General features: G+C 39.3%; 1 protein-coding gene across 1 annotated transcript in view; it reads right to left on the bottom strand.

Annotated features, from left to right (window-relative positions):
- Positions 1-12,192, bottom strand: part of LOC117520869 (polycomb group RING finger protein 3) — a 115,047-nt gene that overhangs the window by 101,571 nt on the left and 1,284 nt on the right. The gene's annotated exons all lie outside the window — the stretch shown is intronic.

Here is a 12,192-nt window from a genome sequence, read left to right as displayed (position 1 = left end):
TGTTTTTGCCTCTTGTTCCCACTTCACATCCTCACCTGCTTTCATGTCCTTGTCTCACATCCAGTTATTTATGTTCACTTAACATGTCTCACATCCAGTTATTTATGTTCACTTAACATGTCTCACGCCCAGTCATTTATTTTCACTTCACATCCTGCACCTGTCATGTTTTTCTTTCACTCACTCCCGCTCTTGCACCTGCTCACACATCTTTGTCTGTTTCATCACCCCACTCTGTCTTCCTGCCTTCACTATCTTGTCTCATGCCTATCTCTGTTCACTAGCCACACCCCCTTCTTGATTGTTCCTTCACGTGCACCTAGTTAACTCCTGTCTTATTTAATCTCCACCCAGCCACCACACCCTTGCTCGTTTGTTGTCTTTGTACACCCACCAGCACTTTGTCTAGTCCTGTTTTTGCCATGTATCCAGATCCTGCCTTGTGTTTTTTGACTGCGCCTTTTGCCTTGCCCATGATGTCTGTCTGCTCGTGCCTTTGAACCCTGCTTGCCCATGACTGCGTTTTTGCCTGACCCTGTTTGTGCTTCTGCCTCGTCAACTGATCACCTGTGTACCGAACCAGAGCCTGAATTAAAGACCATGAGTACTTCTACATCCAGTAGTCCGAGAGTTTGCATTTTGGGTCCAAACACTTCGGGTGCCTGGCACCCGCCGGGCGTGACAGTCCACTCTTCTGTGTTTTGCTCAGACTCACAATGAGTGTTTCGCTTTTTAATTTTTGCTTTTTCAGGCAACACACAACGCTTCACAAACACTGTAACAAATAAAATAATTTACAAAAACTGACTTCAAGACTTGCATGTTCAACCTCCAGCTGAAATGCATCTGCTGAATCGCAGAGAAAGAGGGATTAAAAAAAAAAGCACGCAGGGACGCAGTCCACCAACCTTTTAAAAAATTATTAATCGTTAAAAAGCAAAACAGAAAGCCACATTCCATTGCCATTTCAGCAAAATGTCAAGACTTTGGCACAGCGACATTGTGCCACTGCTTAGTAGGGAGAACCCTGGACTATCCAATTACTCGATGAATCACCAGAATAATCAACAGAATACTCGATTACTAAAATAATCAATAGCTGCAGCCCAACTGGAGACACACAAGAAAAATGACAACATTGCATATCTGAAGATTGCTACTGCATTAGACCCTAGATTCAAGGACCTGAAGTATATTCCCAGAGCTGAGTGGAATGAGGTGTGGGCCTCGGTCACCAAGTTAGTCAAGGAACACAGGGTTACTGCAGAGAAACCTCTGGAAGAAAAAACATCAGAGCCACCAAAGAAAAAGTTAACCCTATTGGCTGCTTCATCTGAATCTGATTCTGAACAGGAAGAAGACTCATTTGAGAACAAGCGGCACAGTTTGTAGATTCCTAAAACTGTTGCAGTGGATTAAAAAAAAGTCAAGTTTTAGGAATCTACAACTGTGCAGTTTGTAGATTCTAGCCCCCAACTGATTCCATTCACAGTGTGCTCTGATTGGTATGAGCTTTAACATGATATTATGTTCTTGCGAGTGAATGCAAAAACTATTGCGAGGGAACGCAAAAATTATTACAAGGGAACACAATGATCTGGGCCAAAAAAAAAAAAAAATTAACAACCATGTCCCTAGGCGGGCTCTGTATGATTGTGGCTCAAGATTTTGTGGGCAGTTTTTTTTTTTTTTTAAATAAACAGGATAACATTAATGCCCTGGCACTGGCATTAAGCTTTAGTTTGTATTTACTTTGATAACATTAAGTTGAGATTTACACCATGTATCAGTATCGTGAACCAGTTCTTTTCAGGTATCATTAAGAAATGATTCGATCCACCAACATCAGAAGCCTTTTTTGCTTAACGATTCTCTTATCGGTCCTTCAGAGCAACTGTTGTTTTGAGGGTGTTTGTCGGGAACATGATCATTTCTCTACATTGATTACAGACCCTGCAGCGGATCTGTAATCAACAAGTTTCTGCAGCACAGCTTTGCTCTGAACCTTGAACCAATAAAGAAGTGCTTCGATCTGCTGCTTCGCTGGTTTATTGTTTCGCTCCTCTTCAGAAGGGGTAACTCCGCTTCTTAACCCCTCTCAAAGCCATTAAAATATGTCAATCCTGAGTCACTTTTGTGCAGATTAAAGTGACTAACTGGGACTCCTGTCTTCCTCCGTTCCGTTGCTCCAAACGCTGTGCCATTGTCTGCTGAGACAACTCCGCTCGGAATTAATAACTTCAAAGCGAATCGCCATTTAAATCAAATGACACCTCTTTCCAAATGTTGTAATACAAACAATAAACTGCAATCGATCAAAATGTTTTTTCCTCCCAAAATGAGACGTCCTGGCTGACATGCAGCAGCCCAAAACTGTATGGCTGAAGACCTGCAGACTCCAGCAGCCAGCTGAGTTCAGCTCAGATGTATGGAGAGACAATCATGCCATTAATGTCTGAAAGGAAATGCTTTTGACAGAAATTACAGATTTATTTCTATTTATGTCCAGAGATCAAGGATCCAGTGACCAATTTCATATTTATTTACTTTAAGACTCAATAAAATGTTGTTGACATAGAAAACCTGTAAAGCCTATTTGTAGCACACAGAAAATTCACAGAAGGTATTGATAAGGGAATCAATAAGGAATCGGACTGATATGCGTAACTGATGTTGATAAAAGCTTATCAATACCCATCCCTAGTAGCAGTAGTGTAGTACTAGAAGTAGTCTGTCGCACCTTGACGACTTAGCCAGCGTATTAAAAAACGCTGGCATGAGTCCAATAAGTTATGGGTAAGTTTTTTTTATAAATTAAGAGCACGTTGAAACACGCTGAAGAAAGCTGATGTATGCCTTTCCTCAAAATATTTTGGCCATGCTAAGAATTTTCAACGCATGCCAGTGTGTGACTCATACGTCCTGCACATGCGGGACATAATTTGTAGGTAAGTTATGTGATTGTTGGCACACGTTTCTTGTAATTTACTCATAAGTCTAAATCCGTCCATTAATGCTGGCCACTGATTGGCAGAAAGCTGCGGTCCTCATGCAGAATGACTGTTTCATTCACACACGGAGTAAATATGACCTGTTCATTTCAGTCCAATTCACCATCACAGACGCACATAAATCCACATAAAGCTCCTGATTTTTGAAAAGGACGTCTGAAAATACGCATACTTTAATTTGTGGCTGGAAATGTAGCATTTTAAAGCAGGTCCCTCTGTGGTTTTTCTGCTCCAGGTACATTTCTCATGCTGGTGTTGTGCGCTCTGATCACACAGAAGCGCTGTGATGACTTTGGCATTGTCGCTGTGGTGTGATCATCAGATGACCTGATTGATCAGGGTGATCACACTGATTAATGCGCTGTTTAAAGATTTAAAGCGCTGATCACCAAACAGCACTTCCTTCAGATCACACCTGATCACGGTCGACTGGTGCTTTAAAAGTTTAAATCATCACAGCATGTCATTATTCAGGTCTGTGATGACCTGATCAGATCCGCTGATCAGAAAGCAGCCGGCACTTTAAACATTTAAGAGACAGCACTCCATTCATTCACGGCAGCGTTTACCACAGCCAGTCAACTCATCAGCATTCTGTACACAATGAAAATGGTCCACCAAGGTAAAAAAATAAAATAATGTTAAATTACTCTGTTTCTGATGCATACCACACCGTGCAGTACCGACCTGAACCACTGGTTGGAAAGGAGGTTGTCGGCATATGCTGGATAATCGTTAAGGTGTGACAGCTGCATTAATTTATTAGACGTGTGGCAGTGTGCGCCAGAGTTTTTAATACGGTCGGATACGCAGGCTAAATCGTCAAGGTGTGACGGGACCTTAAGGAGAGAAAGATTTTGTGCTGCATCATCATCGACAAGTGTGATGAAATGTTGGCATCCTACTTTTCTATTCCCTTCTTTTTCCTTTTAACTTTTATCCCTTTGTTTTTGCAAGTTTCATAATAGTAGTAGTAGTAGTCATAGCAGTAGTAGTAGTAGTAGTCGCAGTAGTAAGGGGTGCTGAAAAGGGGAGAATAAGGAAAATTCTGGGGGCCCATGATTGACAGGGGCCCAGAGAGGCCCCTAATACAATTATGATACTGACAAATAACATGACACTCAGATAAAAACGTACAATCACACATATATTTTAGTTTATTTGTTTTGGAAACATTTCTCAACACTTGCCTCACCCTCTCTATTTACATGAAATGGTTCAGTCTACCTGTTGCTCCGTCAGACCGCTGCAAAATTTTTCACACAGCAAGTGCAGGAGCAGACGGCAAGACAGCTCAGCGCTCACATAGCAAAAAAAAAAAAAGCTTAGACAGGAGGAGAAAGAGGTGAAGGGTCGCCAGAACATCACCCAGTTCTTTCATAGGAGAGGTGGGTCTGTGATGAAAGTTCTGGAATATCAGCCTGTTGTCTGATCCTAACTTTGTCGATAAACTAGCTATTTTCTCCCCATGTTAGCTCGAATTTCTGAAGAAAACTGTGGATTCCTGCATTTCACAGTTGTTTTACTTAAATAGTTGGTGCAGGCAAATGTTTAGCAAGCTTGCCCCCAAAAAATGACTCATGTTGCACATAGCCCCCCTCCTGCACAAGCGCAGGAACTCCTGAGGTGAGCAGCCTTGTGTGGAATTAATCAGAGAAAATCATTAAGAAAAAAAAATTGTTCTGAAATTTAAAAAAAAAAAAAAAAAAAAAAAAAAAAGGCTATATAGTTTGTATATATTTCAGAATGATTTTAATGGTTTAAAAAGCATCAGTTATCACTGAAATACAACCCCTGGCAAAAATTATGGAATCACCGGCCTCGGAGGATGTTCATTCAGTTGTTTAATTTTGTAGAAAAAAAGCAGATCACAGACATGACACAAAACTAAAGTCATTTCAAATGGCAACTTTCTGGCTTTAAGAAACACTAAGAAATCAAGAAAAAAAGATTGTGGCAGTCAGTAACGGTTACTTTTTTAGACCAAGCAGAGGAAAAAAAATATGGAATCACTCAATTCTGAGGAAAAAATTATGAAATCACCCTGTAAATTTTCATCCCCAAAACTAACATCTGCATCATTTCAGATCTGCTCATTAGTCTGTATCTAAAAAGGAGCCTCCACCTTGGAGAGCTGTTGCACCAAGTGGACTGACATGAATCATGGCTCCAACACGAGAGATGTCAATTGAAACAAAGGAGAGGATTATCAAACTCTTAAAAGAGAGTAAATCATCACGCAATGTTGCAAAAGATGTTGGTTGTTCACAGTCAGCTGTGTCTAAACTCTGGACCAAATACAAACAACATGGGAAGGTTGTTAAAGGCAAACATACTGGTAGACCAAGGAAGACATCAAAGCGTCAAGACAGAAAACTTAAAGCAATATGTCTCAAAAATCGAAAAATGTACAACAAAACAAATGAGGAACGAATGGGAGGAAACTGGAGTCAACGTCTGTGACCGAACTGTAAGAAACCGCCTAAAGGAAATGGGATTTACATACAGAAAAGCTAAACGAAAGGCATCATTAACACCTAAACAGAAAAAAACAAGGTTACAATAGGCTAAGGAAAAGCAATCGTGGACTGTGGATGACTGGATGAAAGTCATATTCAGTGATGAATCTCGAATCTGCATTGGGCAAGGTGATGATGCTGGAACTTTTGTTTGGTGCCTTTCCAATGAGATTTATAAAGATGACTGCCTGAAGAGAACATGTAAATTTCCACAGTCATTGATGATATGGGGCTGCATGTCAGGTAAAGGCACTGGGGAGATGGCTGTCATTACATCATCAATAAATGCACAAGTTTATGTTGATATTTTGGACAATTGAAAGGATGTTTGGGGATGATGAAATCATTTTTCAAGATGATAATGCATCTTGCCATAGAGCAAAAACTGCAAAAACATTCCTTGCAAAAAGACACATAGGGTCAATGTCATGGCATAGGGTCAATGTCAATAAGCAGATCTGATTTGATGCAGGTGTTAATTTGGGGGATGAAAATTTACAGGGTGATTCCATAATTTATTCTTCAAAATTGAGTGAGTCCATATTTTTTTCCCTCTGCTTGGTCTAAAAAAGTAACCGTTACTGACTGCCACAATTATTTTTCCTGATTTTTTTATAGTGTTTCTTAAAGCCAGAAAGTTGCCATTTGAAAGGACTTTAGTTTTGTGTCATGTCTGTGATCTGCTTTTTTCTACAAAATTAAACAACTTAATGAACATCCTCCGAGGCCGGTGATTCCATAATTTTTGCCAGGGGTTGTATAATGTTTGGTCTGTAGTTTGTGACTCTCATCCCTTTGCAGTAGGAACTAAGAACACTTTTAGTCCATGCAGACTGGGTGACTGCCCTCAATCCTATCAGATAAATGTTTACATTTTTTGGAAATCAGAAGATAAAATAGCAACAATCAGCATCAAATATGTATTTTTGTTGGTCTAGAGCACGGGTGGCCAATGAGGGCTGAGACACTGCTGGTTTTCCTTGCAACCAATCACCTCAGCAGGTGGATTTGATGATGATGTCTGATGAGCTTCTCCTCTGAACATAAACACCTGATCGTCAGTGAAATCAGTCTTGTATTTTCAGTGCTTCCCCTACCAACTGTCAAATCATGTTTTCTTTTCACAAATATGGTAATTATAGTCAAAAATATCATTAAAATGCTTAGTTTTATGTAAAACAATATCAAAATTTTCTGCCAGCTGATTTCTCTTCATGGGGCTCCCCTGGTAGTAGTACCAGCTGCATCTTCTTGAGGCAGCTCAAGTTGAGCCCTAGCAGTTCTCTGGAATCCAGGATAGGTGGGAGGTGATAGCTTTGTTGGTGAAGATGAAGCTTTCATTTCAGTCTCTGATTCAAACCCGCCCTGGGTGGGTAATTGGCTAGTATTTAAATAAAGTCACAGAGATATTGATGAAATCACAGATACACGATTAATCCATATATTTTGGGACATCTACTACAGCATACTAGAGTCAAAAGCAAATAAAGAAGGGATGCATGACCATATCGGGAAAACATCAGTATTTGCCAATAAAAGCTTAAAAAGTTTATTATTGGTATCTTCAAATTTGCATGAAATTGTCCAAAAGGTTGCAACATCAGCGGCTTGTCTTCGTTTTCAAGACATAACTGATAAACTGCATCGCAACTCACCAGGGAAGCAGAAATGCATGAGGAGAAATGTGGTTTATGGGGTTTTTATGCAGTTTGCTCACAAATAACCTGAGTGGGGGGGCGACTTAAAGCAGTGAATCAATATCACAATGGATTTAATCATTCGTGTGTCTTGAAAACATCATCTTTTATTATACAAATCAAGTTTATGGGTACAATGTTTATGTTTGCATGAGTTGAAACAAGGTAAATTCATTTGGAGAATCCAATGTTTGTCATAGTTTGTGTTTGTAGCAACACGAAGTCTGCCATCACAGCATGAGTAACAGGTCAGTTCAGTTTGGTATTGGTATCAGTATCCATCAAAATAAGTTTGGAAATAACAGCATATTAAAAAAAATGTAAAAATTCAATATTGTACATCCCTAAACTAAAGAAGCATTGTACAGACTCTCAGCTCTTACATCTAAATCTGACCAATCGTGTAGAAGTACAGCAATTCAGTGGCAACTCAGCAGTACAGCGGCACGATGGTATAGTGGTTAGCACTGGATCCTTACAGCAAGAAGGTCGTAGGATTGCTTCCCACCCTTTCTGTGTGGAGTTTGCAACTTCTCCCCATGTCTGTGTGGGTTTCCTCAGGGTGCTCCAGTTTCCTCCCACAATCAAAAACGTGCTTATTTAGGGTCTGCTCCTTTCTCTGCCCCTGACCAAGCAGCGTCTCTACATCTGGAGTTGGTCCCCGTGCACCAGACTGTGGCTGCACACTGCCCCTAGTGGTTGGATTGAGTCCAACTGTAATTAGGATGGTTAAACGCAGAGTACAAATTTTGCCGTATGTATGTATATATGTACAATGACAATAAAGACTCTATTCTATTCAGTGTATTATCCACCAAATCTTCTAAAGTCACCTCAAAACACAGCACATGAGCAAAGTCTAGATCTTACCCACTTCATGAGCAAGCACACAGGCAACAGTGGTAAAGGAAAGGTCTCACAACATATTTGGAATTTAAAAGATGAAATTTCAATAGACCAGACTCACAGGGGTCAACATTATACCTATTCTAACAAGAAAAACCACAAGTCACATCTAATTAATTGTTGCAACTAAACAACCATAAAACCATTGTTCCTAATAGCGGGATAACTAAATAAATAGCAACAAGGACCAGATTTGAGCCACAGTGAAACAGACTGTGTCTGTGAGTCAGTGACGACTGATGCCAGATCACATATGGAGGAATAAAGCTCACGTCACACCACAGACCAGCACTACTCGAAATCTGTCATTGTTAACCCACTACTGAGTCAATGAGTCAGTGCACTGACTTGAATATGACTGCCAGTAATCCAAGCCATGTGATATGAATATATACACAGAAACCATATTCTGAAGGTTCATATTACACAAAGGAGTATTGCTCCCTATAGAAAATGGACACCTTTTAGCTAAGGCTGGGTAGCGAACTTTGGTTCTTTAGTGACACCGACCAAAATGCTTCAGTAGTACCAAGTATCGAAACATGCCTCGTCTTTCGGTGCCAAATTTCAGTACCCAGAGGTTAATCACGTGCAAGAAGAGCAGTCCACAGTCGTCCTCCTCTGAGCATTCAAGTCTGCCTGTGGACGTTACAGAGCACGAGCAGCTTGATTCAAAATCTCCAACAACGGACTCCGCTTCATCTGAGAGTACCAACAACGTGCATCGCTTTGAAGCTTGAAGCAATGAAGCACGGTTCCAACCCACTGCTTCGGATCGTTACTTCGCTGCCTTTCAGAAGCGGAAAATCCGCTTGTTAACCCCTCTCACAGCCATTAAAATATGCCAATCATGAGTCACTTTTGCGCAGATTAAAGTCTCTAACTGGGACTCCTGTCTTGTTTCAAGAAAGAAATGAGAATCGTCCTCTGTTCAGTTCTCACAGCACCAAAAGCTGCGCCGCTCTCTGCCATCATGTTAGAAAGATAGACTCCGTTGGAATTAATAACTTCAACGTGAATTGCAGTTTAAATCAAATGACACCTCTTTTCAAACGTTGCAATACAAACAATAAACTGCAATCGATCAAAACATTTTTTTTCCTCCCAAAATGAGACGTCCTGCATTCTTTGCAGCAGCAGGCTGAGTTCAGCTCAGAGGTATGGAGAGACAATCCTGCCAAAATGTCTCAAAGGCAATGCTTTTGACAAAAACTACGTGTTTTCAAGTGTTTGTTTGCACTGGAAATTATTTATTGTTTATTTTTTCTGTAAGAAAACTGCTTGGAGTAGAAAATTACCAAAGCTGAAAAATAAAACTCAAGATTTGCACTATGTGTAATGTAATTTCCTTTTTGTTAGAACTGATCTTATAAATTGGTATCGAAAAAAGTATTGTTCTGGAACAGGTATTGAAGTGAAGGCATCGGAATTGGTACCGTATTGAAAATTTTTGATTGATACCCAGCCCTACTTTTAGCGTATGCATTGATTATAATCAAATAATTATTCACCGTATCAACTACTATAGGGTGTTTTCCAAAGGAAATGTTGCAACAAAAAAAAATCCCGACTTGTGTTGTTCAACAAATATTCAGGAAACGACATTTCTTTTAACATTTCTGATCCCGGAATATCTCTAATGCAAGTAAAATCAAAAGGCAATGTGTCTCCATGGGCATGTAGAGGAGTACATTCACCAGCAAGATTATTATTAGTAATAATAATAATCTTGCTGGTGAATGATAATCATTTATTATTATCATCATTGGTACATGCTTCCTACTGTGCCGTCTGCTGGGCAATGAACCTGCTGATAGTTTGTAATGATACTCTGATAATATGATGTGTACATGACTTGCAAAAAATGTCTTTTATCTGCTCCCCATGGTCACTGCTCAAGAAGGAACAACTTTGGAGCCTTTCCTGTTAAAATATATTATAAAAATCTAAGAACTTGGACTCAAACTATTATGTGCCCTCCTGACTTTTCTGTTTAGGCAGCAATCCCCTCCTGTTTAAAATGAGATGAAAAAACAAAACACACGCTGACAGGTCATTAGAATGAAAACAAACCAATCTGTCAGACTTCAAAAACATTATGTGTGGCCATAACAACTAATTGTAGATTTAATAAGTGAGAGAAACAAACTAAATGCGGGAAGAGAAGAAGAGCCCCCTTAAAACAGTAAGCCAGATCAAAAACACCCTGTGAGAGATTGGTGTCAAATTCATATTATAATCTAAACATAAAGCTAAATAAGGTTTAAAACTGGTAAACCTCAAAAACATGGCAGGTTTCTGCTAAGAAAGGACACGGTGGCTGTAGCCATAAGCATGTATGGTTACCAACTGAAGCTTCTGCCTGGTATTTATTGTCAATATGGTTACTGAAAAAGCAACAAGGTCCATTCTGAAGCATTTATGCATTACCTGCCAATATTCTAACAACCACATCAAAAGTCCTTCACAGTGCCACCTAAGACTTCTTAGGCGTGCAAGCGGAACAATCTGCAATGACCAAGTCAATCACCCAATCTGAATCGGGCCAAGCATACACTTCAGATGCGAAGGCAAAAACGGAAGGTGCAAAGCCCAAAGAACAAGGACAACCTGAAGACGGCTACAATGGAAGCCTGGAAAACCATCTCAAGGGACAAAGTCCAGCATCTGGTGAGGTCTGCTGGATCCAAGATTGAGGTAATGAAGACAAAAGAGTTACAACAACCGAGCCGTTCCTTCATCCACTTACAACTGGTTCTTTCAACTAAAACCAACAAGTCGGATGGAATATAATGTAATTCCTAAACTGTTCACCTAGTTTGGAAGTTTGCACTTCACGCTCGTCGATATCTTTCAACTCCAACATGCTGGGCAAACAGCTTCAATATTCATGTTCCCAACTATATGCAAACTTAAATCTAAGTTTTTACCATCACTAAAAATAGAGTATTTTTGGATTTTTTTTTTTTTAAAGCCATCGCAGCAAATTATCAGAAACAAATTCTGAACTTTGTCAGCCACTTTCAGGAGTAAATGACAAATTGATCTTCAACGGCTGGTTGAGAGCAAGAAATGTGAATGTGTCTTTTCTGGATCAAAAGAAATGTGATATCTATATGTTGCCTTTTCTTATATTTTACAGAATAAAATCTATCTGCAAAAGTCAATCCAATAAGCTGGTGTGTGTTCCTGAAATAAGGATGTTGAACGATTTATATGACCTGAAATAAAACCCTGTGTGCCTAAATATTTCTTTTAATTACAAATTTTGAACCCAATAATGTTACAGTTTCAAAAAGAAAATGTGGAAAGTACATAACTACTTCAGCATATGATGATTAGTAATAAAACATTTGTTTTCAGTAAGTCATTTGAGCAGAAATACTTAGATATAGCCAACAATTTCTGTAATGACACAGTAAGTCCCTTCGGCTGCTCCCTTGTTTTTTGTTGGGGTCACCACAGTCTTAAAATGTTTTTAAAAGGTTGTTTATTAAGAGTGCAGCTTTGGAATTCTACAGCTAGTTTTTTAAACCCATTACCCTCCAAATTATGAAATTTGAAGTAGCGAATTGAAAATGTTTAATGGAAACACGTATTTAAAAAAATACCCTCAAATACCGCGAAAAAATTTTTAGGCTCCGATAAAGTTTTTTTGTTTGTTTTTTTATTAGGCAAAACTACAATGGAAATACTTGTTCTGCTATTACAGGTCAGATGATAGATAATGGGGAGTTTAAAAAAAATTATGATACCAATGTAACACTTCATTATCAAACCCTTATTACAAAAAATGTAACAGATGCTTGATATTTTACAATTTAAACATGAGCTTTATTATAAAGATGTAATGGTAAATGGACTGCATTTATATAGCGCTTTTCCATCTGCATCAGACGCTCAAAGCGCTTTACAATAATGCCTCACATTCACCGTGATGTGAGGGTGCTGCCATACAAGGTACTCACTACACACCAAAAGCAACTAGTGAGGATCCTCTGGCCTCAAGCACAACACTTTAACCACTACACCATTATCTCCCCTAAACTAATTTAACCA

The sequence above is a fragment of the Thalassophryne amazonica genome, chromosome 11, assembly GCF_902500255.1.
Source record: "Thalassophryne amazonica chromosome 11, fThaAma1.1, whole genome shotgun sequence".
NCBI lineage: Eukaryota > Metazoa > Chordata > Actinopteri > Batrachoidiformes > Batrachoididae > Thalassophryne > Thalassophryne amazonica.
The sequence above is the reverse complement of the archived record's forward strand: the minus strand, read 5'-3'. Positions and strand labels throughout refer to the sequence as shown.